Below are 8371 nucleotides of genomic sequence, written 5' to 3'. Positions count from 1 at the left end.
TAATTTTTCTGTTGGCAGGCAGAGTTGGAACATGAAATTTAAGGATGCTACCTCTGCTGCTCAAGAAACAGCTGAGTTTGCAGAGCATGCAAGCCTAGCTGCCAGAGCTGTTGTAGACCTTTCAAGGCAATATTGTGCTGATGATAGTGGTTCATGCCACTTCGGTTTCAAGGATGAAAGGTTGGAACATGGGCAATCATTTCCTTGGGTTGGTAATGGTAATTCTTCTATTGGCAGGCAGAATTGGAACATGAAATTTAAGGATGCTACCTCTGCCGCTCAAGCAGCGGCTAAGTTTGCCGAACATGCAAGCCTCCCTGCCAGAGCTGTTGTAGACCTTTCAAGGCAATATTGTGTTGATGATAGTGGTTCATGCCACTTAGGTTTCAAGGATGAAAGGTTGGAACATGGGCAAATCATTTCGTGGAGATGGTAATGGTAATTTTTCTGTTGGCAGGCAGAATTGGAACATGAAATTTACGGATGCTACCTCTGCTGCTCAAGCAGGGGATGAGTTTGCAGAACATGCAAGCCTAGCGGCCAGAGATATAGTAGAACTTTCAAGGCAATATTGTGTTGATGATGGTGGTTCATGCCACTTAGGTTTCAAGGATGAAAGGTTGGAACATGGACAATCATTTCCTGGAGATGTTAATGGTAATTTTTCTGTTGGCAGGCAGAGTTGGAACATGAAATTTAAGGATGCTACCTCTGCTGCACAAGCAACGGCTGAGTTTGCAGAGCATGCAAGCCTAGCTGCCAGAGCTGTTGTAGACCTTTCAAGGCAATATTGTGTTGATGATAGTGGTTCATGCCACTTCGGTTTCAAGGATAAAAGGTTGGAACATGGGCAATCATTTCCTTGAGATGGTAATGGTAATTCTTATATTGCCAGGCAGAATTGGAACATGAAATTTAAGGATGCTACCTCTGTCGCTCAAGCAGCGGCTAAGTTTGCCGAACATGCAAGCCTCCCTGCCAGAGCTGTTGTAGACCTTTCAAGGCAATATTGTGTTGATGATAGTGGTTCATGCCACTTAGGTTTCAAGGATGAAAGGTTGGAACATGGGCAATCATTTCCGGGAGATGGTAATGGTAATTTTTCTGTTGGCAGGCAGAATTGGAACATGAAATTTAAGGATGCTACCTCTGCTGCTCAAGCAGGGGATGAGTTTGCAGAACATGCAAGCCTAGCTGCCAGAGATATAGTAGAACTTTCAAGGCAATATTGTGTTGGTGATGGTGGTTCATGCCACTTAGGTTTCAAGGGTGAAAGGTTGGAACATGGACAATCATTTCCTGGAGATGGTAATGGTAATTTTTTGGTTGGCAGGCAGAGTTGGAACATGAAATTTAAGGATGCTACCTCTGCTGCTCAAGCAACGGCTGAGTTTGCAGAGCATGCAAGCCTAGCTGCCAGAGTTGTTGTAGAACTTTCAAGACAACATTGTGTTGATGATGGTGCTTCATGCCACTAAGGTTTCAAGGATGAAAGGTTGGAACATGGGCAATTATTTCCTGGAGATGGTAATGGTAATTCTTCTATTGGTAGGCAGAATTGGAATATGAAATTGAAGGATGCTACCTCTGCCGCTCAAGCAGCGGCTAAGTTTGCCGAACATGCAAGCCTCCCTGCCAGAGCTGTTGTAGACCTTTCAAGGCAATATTGTGTTGATAATAGTGGTTCATGCCACTTAGGTTTCAAGGATGAAAGGTTGGAACATGGGCAATCATTTCCTGGAGATGGTAATGGTAATTTTTCTGTTGGCAGGCAGAATTGGAACATGAAATTTAAGGATGCTACCTCTGCTGCACAAGCAACGGCTGAGTTTGCAGAGCATGCAAGCCTAGCTGCCAGAGCTGTTGTAGACCTTTCAAGGCAATATTGTGTTGATGATGGTGGTTCATGCCACTTAGGTTTCAAGGATGAAAGGTTGGAACATGGGCAATCATTTCCTGGAGATGGTAATGGTAATTCTTATATTGCCAGGCAGAATTGGAACATGAAATTTAAGGATGCTACCTCTGTCGCTCAAGCAGCGGCTAAGTTTGCCGAACATGCAAGCCTCCCTGCCAGAGCTGTTGTAGACCTTTCAAGGCAATATTGTGTTGATGATAGTGGTTCATGCCACTTAGGTTTCAAGGATGAAAGTTGGAACATGGGCAATCATTTCCTGGAGATGGTAATGGTAATTTTTCTGTTGGCAGGCAGAATTGGAACATGAAATTTAAGGATGCTACCTCTGCTGCTCAAGCAGGGGATGATTTTGCAGAACATGCAAGCCTAGCTGCCAGAGATATAGTAGAACTTTCAAGGCAATATTGTGTTGGTGATGGTGGTTCATGCCACTTAGGTTTCAAGGATGAAAGGTTGGAACATGGACAATCATTTCCTGGAGATGGTAATGGTAATTTTTTGGTTGGCAGGCAGAGTTGGAACATGAAATTTAAGGATGCTACCTCTGCTGCTCAAGCAACGGCTGAGTTTGCAGAGCATGCAAGCCTAGCTGCCAGAGCTGTTGTAGACCTTTCAAGGCAATATTGTGTTGATGATGGTGGTTCATGCCACTTAGGTTTCAAGGATGAAAGGTTGGAACATGGGCAATCATTTCCTGGAGATGGTAATTGTAATTTTTCTGTTGGCAGGCAGAGTTGGAACATGAAATTTAAGGATGCTACCTCTGCTGCTCAAGAAACAGCTGAGTTTGTAGAGCATGCAAGCCTAGCTGCCAGAGCTGTTGTAGACCTTTCAAGGCAATATTGTGTTGATGATAGTGGTTCATGCCACTTAGGTTTCAAGGATGAAAGGTTGGAACATGGGCAATCATTTCCTGGGGATGGTAATGGTAATTTTTCTGTTGGCAGGCAGAATTGGAACATGAAATTTAAGGATGCTACCTTTGCCGCTCAAGCAGCGACTAAGTTTGCCGAACATGCAAGCCTAGCTGCCAGAGCTGTTGTAGAACTTTCAAGGCAATATTGTGTTGATGATGGTGGTTCATGCCACTTAGGTTTCAAGGATGAAAGGTTGGAACATGGGCAATCATTTCCTGGAGATGGTAATGGTAATTTTTCTGTTGGCAGGCAGAATTGGAACATGAAATTTAAGGATGCTACCTCTGCTGCACAAGCAACGGCTGAGTTTGCAGAGCATGCAAGCCTAGCTGCCAGAGCTGTTGTAGACCTTTCAAGGCAATATTGTGTTGATGATGGTGGTTCATGCCACTTAGGTTTCAAGGATGAAAGGTTGGAACATGGGCAATCATTTCCTGGAGATGGTAATGGTAATTCTTATATTGCCAGGCAGAATTGGAACATGAAATTTAAGGATGCTACCTCTGTCGCTCAAGCAGCGGCTAAGTTTGCCGAACATGCAAGCCTCCCTGCCAGAGCTGTTGTAGACCTTTCAAGGCAATATTGTGTTGATGATAGTGGTTCATGCCACTTAGGTTTCAAGGATGAAAGTTGGAACATGGGCAATCATTTCCTGGAGATGGTAATGGTAATTTTTCTGTTGGCAGGCAGAATTGGAACATGAAATTTAAGGATGCTACCTCTGCTGCTCAAGCAGGGGATGATTTTGCAGAACATGCAAGCCTAGCTGCCAGAGATATAGTAGAACTTTCAAGGCAATATTGTGTTGGTGATGGTGGTTCATGCCACTTAGGTTTCAAGGATGAAAGGTTGGAACATGGACAATCATTTCCTGGAGATGGTAATGGTAATTTTTTGGTTGGCAGGCAGAGTTGGAACATGAAATTTAAGGATGCTACCTCTGCTGCTCAAGCAACGGCTGAGTTTGCAGAGCATGCAAGCCTAGCTGCCAGAGCTGTTGTAGACCTTTCAAGGCAATATTGTGTTGATGATGGTGGTTCATGCCACTTAGGTTTCAAGGATGAAAGGTTGGAACATGGGCAATCATTTCCTGGAGATGGTAATTGTAATTTTTCTGTTGGCAGGCAGAGTTGGAACATGAAATTTAAGGATGCTACCTCTGCTGCTCAAGAAACAGCTGAGTTTGTAGAGCATGCAAGCCTAGCTGCCAGAGCTGTTGTAGACCTTTCAAGGCAATATTGTGTTGATGATAGTGGTTCATGCCACTTAGGTTTCAAGGATGAAAGGTTGGAACATGGGCAATCATTTCCTGGGGATGGTAATGGTAATTTTTCTGTTGGCAGGCAGAATTGGAACATGAAATTTAAGGATGCTACCTTTGCCGCTCAAGCAGCGACTAAGTTTGCCGAACATGCAAGCCTCCCTGCCAGAGCTGTTGTAGACCTTTCAAGGCAATATTGTGTTGATGATGGTGGTTCATGCCACTTAGGTTTCAAGGATGAAAGGTTGGAACATGGGCAATCATTTCCTGGAGATGTTAATGGTAATTTTTCTGTTGGCAGGCAGAGTTGGAACATGAAATTTAAGGATGCTACCTCTGCTGCACAAGCAACGGCTGAGTTTGCAGAGCATGCAAGCCTAGCTGCCAGAGCTGTTGTAGACCTTTCAAGGCAATATTGTGTTGATGATGGTGGTTCATGCCACTTAGGTTTCAAGGATGAAAGGTTGGAACATGGGCAATCATTTCCTGGAGATGGTAATTGTAATTTTTCTGTTGGCAGGCAGAGTTGGAACATGAAATTTAAGGATGCTACCTCTGCTGCTCAAGAAACAGCTGAGTTTGTAGAGCATGCAAGCCTCCCTGCCAGAGCTGTTGTAGACCTTTCAAGGCAATATTGTGCTGATGATAGTGGTTCATGCCACTTCGGTTTCAAGGATGAAAGGTTGGAACATGGGCAATCATTTCCTTGAGATGGTAATGGTAATTCTTCTATTGGCAGGCAGAATTGGAACATGAAATTTAAGGATGCTACCTCTGCCGCTCAAGCAGCGGCTAAGTTTGCCGAACATGCAAGCCTCCCTGCCAGAGCTGTTGTAGACCTTTCAAGGCAATATTGTGTTGATGATAGTGGTTCATGCCACTTAGGTTTCAAGGATGAAAGGTTGGAACATGGGCAATCATTTCCTGGGGATGGTAATGGTAATTTTTCTCTTGGCAGGCAGAATTGGAACATGAAATTTAAGGATGCTACCTCTGGTGCTCAAGCAACGGCTGAGTTTGCAGAGCATGCAAGCCTAGCTGCCAGAGTTGTTATAGAACTTTCAAGACAACATTGTGTTGATGATGGTGCTTCATGCCACTAAGGTTTCAAGGATGAAATGTTGGAACATGGGCAATTATTTCCTGGAGATGGTAATGGTAATTCTTCTATTGGCAGGCAGAATTGGAATATGAAATTGAAGAATGCTACCTTTGCCGCTCAAGCAGCGGCTAAGTTTGCCGAACATGCAAGCCTCCCTGCCAGAGCTGTTGTAGACCTTTCAAGGCAATATTGTGTTGATGATAGTGGTTCATGCCACTTAGGTTTCAAGGATGAAAGGTTGGAACATGGGCAATCATTTCCTGGGGATGGTAATGGTAATTGTTCTGTTGGCAGGCAGAATTGGAACATGAAATTTAAGGATGCTACCTTTGCCGCTCAAGCAGCGGCTAAGTTTGCCGAACATGCAAGCCTCCCTGCCAGAGCTGTTGTAGACCTTTCAAGGCAATATTGTGTTAATGATGGTGGTTCATGCCACTTAGGTTTCAAGGATGAAAGGTTGGAACATGGGCAATCATTTCCTGGAGATGGTAATTGTAATTTTTCTGTTGGCAGGCAGAGTTGGAACATGAAATTTAAGGATGCTACCTCTGCAGCTCAAGAAACAGCTGAGTTTGCAGAGCATGCAAGCCTAGCTGCCAGAGCTGTTGTAGAACTTTCAAGGCAATATTGTGTTGATGATGGTGGTTCATGCCACTTAGGTTTCAAGGATGAAAAGGTTGGAACATGGACAATCATTTCCTGGAGATGTTAATGGTAATTTTTCTGTTGGCAGGCAGAGTTGGAACATGAAATTTAAGGATGCTACCTCTGCTGCACAAGCAACGGCTGAGTTTGCAGAGCATGCAAGCCTAGCTGCCAGAGCTGTTGTAGACCTTTCAAGGCAATATTGTGTTGATGATAGTGGTTCATGCCACTTAGGTTTCAAGGATGAAAGGTTGGAACATGGGCAATCATTTCCTGGGGATGGTAATGGTAATTTTTCTGTTGGCAGGCAGAATTGGAACATGAAATTTAAGGATGCTACCTCTGCTGCTCAAGAAACAGCTGAGTTTGTAGAGCATGCAAGCCTAGCTGCCAGAGCTGTTGTAGACCTTTCAAGGCAATATTGTGTTGATGATAGTGGTTCATGCCACTTAGGTTTCAAGGATGAAAGGTTGGAACATGGGCAATCATTTCCTGGGGATGGTAATGGTAATTTTTCTGTTGGCAGGCAGAATTGGAACATGAAATTTAAGGATGCTACCTTTGCCGCTCAAGCAGCGGCTAAGTTTGCCGAACATGCAAGCCTCCCTGCCAGAGCTGTTGTAGACCTTTCAAGGCAATATTGTGTTGATGATGGTGGTTCATGCCACTTAGGTTTCAAGGATGAAAGGTTGGAACATGGGCAATCATTTCCTGGATATGTTAATGGTAATTTTTCTGTTGGAAGGCAGAGTTGGAACATGAAATTTAAGGATGCTACCTCTGCTGCACAAGCAACGGCTGAGTTTGCAGAGCATGCAAGCCTAGCTGCCAGAGCTGTTGTAGACCTTTCAAGGCAATATTGTGTTGATGATGGTGGTTCATGCTACTTAGGTTTCAAGGATGAAAGGTTGGAACATGGGCAATCATTTCCTGGAGATGGTAATTGTAATTTTTCTGTTGGCAGGCAGAGTTGGAACATGAAATTTAAGGATGCTACCTCTGCTGCTCAAGAAACAGCTGAGTTTGTAGAGCATGCAAGCCTAGCTGCCAGAGCTGTTGTAGACCTTTCAAGGCAATATTGTGCTGATGATAGTGGTTCATGCCACTTCGGTTTCAAGGATGAAAGGTTGGAACATGGGCAATCATTTCCTTGAGATGGTAATGGTAATTCTTCTATTGGCAGGCAGAATTGGAACATGAAATTTAAGGATGCTACCTCTGCCGCTCAAGCAGCGGCTAAGTTTGCCGAACATGCAAGCCTCCCTGCCAGAGCTGTTGTAGACCTTTCAAGGCAATATTGTGTTGATGATAGTGGTTCATGCCACTTAGGTTTCAAGGATGAAAGGTTGGAACATGGGCAATCATTTCCTGGGGATGGTAATGGTAATTTTTCTCTTGGCAGGCAGAATTGGAACATGAAATTTAAGGATGCTACCTCTGGTGCTCAAGCAACGGCTGAGTTTGCAGAGCATGCAAGCCTAGCTGCCAGAGTTGTTATAGAACTTTCAAGACAACATTGTGTTGATGATGGTGCTTCATGCCACTAAGGTTTCAAGGATGAAATGTTGGAACATGGGCAATTATTTCCTGGAGATGGTAATGGTAATTCTTCTATTGGCAGGCAGAATTGGAATATGAAATTGAAGAATGCTACCTTTGCTGCTCAAGTAGCGGCTAAGTTTGCCGAACATGCAAGCCTCCCTGCCAGAGCTGTTGTAGACCTTTCAAGGCAATATTGTGTTGATGATAGTGGTTCATGCCACTTAGGTTTCAAGGATGAAAGGTTGGAACATGGGCAATCATTTCCTGGGGATGGTAATGGTAATTGTTCTGTTGGCAGGCAGAATTGGAACATGAAATTTAAGGATGCTACCTTTGCCGCTCAAGCAGCGGCTAAGTTTGCCGAACATGCAAGCCTCCCTGCCAGAGCTGTTGTAAACCTTTCAAGGCAATATTGTGTTGATGATGGTGGTTCATGCCACTTAGGTTTCAAGGATGAAAGGTTGGAACATGGGCAATCATTTCCTGGAGATGGTAATTGTAATTTTTCTGTTGGCAGGCAGAGTTGGAACATGAAATTTAAGGATGCTACCTCTGCAGCTCAAGAAACAGCTGAGTTTGCAGAGCATGCAAGCCTAGCTGCCAGAGCTGTTGTAGAACTTTCAAGGCAATATTGTGTTGATGATGGTGGTTCATGCCACTTAGGTTTCAAGGATGAAAGGTTGGAACATGGACAATCATTTCCTGGAGATGTTAATGGTAATTTTTCTGTTGGCAGGCAGAGTTGGAACATGAAATTTAAGGATGCTACCTCTGCTGCACAAGCAACGGCTGAGTTTGCAGAGCATGCAAGCCTAGCTGCCAGAGCTGTTGTAGACCTTTCAAGGCAATATTGTGTTGATGATGGTGGTTCATGCCACTTAGGTTTCAAGGATGAAAGGTTGGAACATGGGCAATCATTTCCTGGGGATGGTAATGGTAATTTTTCTGTTGGTAGGCAGAATTGGAACATGAAATTTAAGGATGCT

The sequence above is a fragment of the Nicotiana tomentosiformis genome, unplaced genomic scaffold, assembly GCF_000390325.3.
Source record: "Nicotiana tomentosiformis unplaced genomic scaffold, ASM39032v3 Un00004, whole genome shotgun sequence".
NCBI lineage: Eukaryota > Viridiplantae > Streptophyta > Magnoliopsida > Solanales > Solanaceae > Nicotiana > Nicotiana tomentosiformis.
Note: the sequence above shows the minus strand (reverse complement) of the source record.